The sequence below is a fragment of the Cebus imitator genome, unplaced genomic scaffold (genome assembly GCF_001604975.1).
Source record: "Cebus imitator isolate Cc_AM_T3 unplaced genomic scaffold, Cebus_imitator-1.0 Scaffold188, whole genome shotgun sequence".
In the NCBI taxonomy this organism is placed as follows: Eukaryota; Metazoa; Chordata; class Mammalia; order Primates; family Cebidae; genus Cebus; species Cebus imitator.
The window spans coordinates 5,324,360-5,326,465 of record NW_016107503.1 but is presented as its reverse complement, the minus strand read 5'-3'; positions in this window follow the sequence as shown (position 1 = coordinate 5,326,465).

Below are 2,106 nucleotides of genomic sequence, written 5' to 3'. Positions count from 1 at the left end.
AAAAAAAAAAAAAAAAAAAATCAAGATACAAGGTAAGGTGCAGTGGCTCATGCCTGTAATCTCAGCACTTTGGGAGGCCAAGGCGGGCAGATCACTAGGTCAGAAGATCAAGACCATCCTGGCCAACATGGTGAAATCCTATCTCTACTAAAATACAAAATATTAGCCAGGCATGGTGGCACATGCCTGTGATCCCAGCTACTCAGGAGGCTGAGGCAGGAGAATCGCTTCAACCTAGGAGACGGAGGTTGTAGTGAACAGAGATCATGCCACTGCACTTTAGCCTTGACAACAGAGCGAGACTCCAACTAAAATAATAATAATAATAAATTCAAGATACAGAAGAAAACATTTTTCGTTTAGATAAGAATTATTTTGTGAGGTATGAGGCAGTCTGAAAAAGATATCTTGTGATCAAAACTGATGGAGTTATAGGCCAGGCATGGTGACTCACAGCTGTAATCCCAGCACGTTGGGAGGCTGAGGCAGGTGGATCACCTGAGATCAGCCTGGCCAACATGGCAAAACCCTGTCTCTACTAAAAATACAAAAATTAGTCTGGCATGGTGACACACGCCTATAATCCCAGGTACTTGGGAGGCTGAGGCACAGGATCACTTGAACCAGGCAGGCAGAGGCTGCAGTGAGCTGAGATCACACCACTACATTCCAGCCTGAACGACAAGAGTGCGACTCCGTCTCAAAAACAAAACATACAAACAAACACGAAAAAAACTCATGGAGTTATAACTTTGGATACAGAAAGAACATTGATTGTTTCTACAAAAAAAGGTATCAGTCCAGTCCACTTTCCTTTATTTATTTTTTTTTTTTTTTTTTGAGATGTTTCGCCTTGTCGCCCAGGCTGGAGTGCAGTGGCGCGATCTCAGCTCACTGCAACCTCCACCTCCTGGGTTCAAGTGATTCTCCTGCCTCCGCCGGCCCATTAGGTGGGATTACAGATGTCTGCCACCACTGCCCAACTAATTGCTTTGTATTTTTAGCAGAGACGAGGTTTCATCGTGTTGCCCAGGCTGGCCTCAAACTGCTGAGCTCAGACAATCCACCCACCTGGGCCTTCCAAAGTGTTGGGATTACAGACATGAGCCACCATGCCCAGCCCACTTTCCATTTTATTCAGAAAACAGTTCATGACCAAAATATATTTTTCCTAGCCAGGCTCAATGGTGCATGCCTGTAGTTCTAGCTACTCCAGAGGCTGAGAAGGGAGGATCACTTGGGCCCAAGAGTTTGAGGCCAACCTGGGAAACATAGCAAGACCCCACTTCTCAAAATAAAATTTATCCTGATTTTGATTCGACATTGAACAAATTAGCATGAACCGTAAATGTAGTAAAATACCAGCCAGTGAGCATAATCTTTGAGAAGAAATAGATAAATTGGTGCTTTCTCCAGAGTTAAGTGTAGAGGCCAATCAGGGGAAAATGCTGTCACAGTTTTTAATAAGGATGGAAGTAAAAATCCCTTCTTTATGATACAGATAATACTAGCATAAGCCATTTTTATTATTTTAACTAGGATTGGTCAAATGGCTCATCTGAGCAACATTTTCATTAACATGCACATTTACTTTAACTTCTAAATGTCATGGTTTCGGGTTTTGTTTTTGTTTTAGAGATAGGGTCTCACTCTTTTACCCAGGCTAGAGTGCACTGACACCATCATTGCTCACTGTAACCTCGAACTCCTGACCTCAAGCCATTCTCTCACCTCAGCTTCCCAAAGCACAGGGATTACAGTCATGAGCCACCACACTCAGCCTGTTTTTCCTATTTAGTTTGTGTCTTTTATTAACCCATCTTGTCTCCTGGTTTGTTGAAACAGTAAGTCAGACAGCATTTGCCACAATGATGTCTTTCAAAGTGGATGGCCATAAAAACTCCAGCACCACACTCATCTGAATGGCACTCTCTACAAAAGTGACTAATTTTGCCATTCTTGTCTACCTTGTAATATTTTAGGACAGTTAGCTTAAATTTCTCCTGACCTCGGGTGATCCTCCTGCCTTAGCCCCCCAAAGTGCTGGGATTATAGGCGTGAGCCACGGCGCCCAGCCAGCTTAACCTTCTTTCTCTTATGCTTATT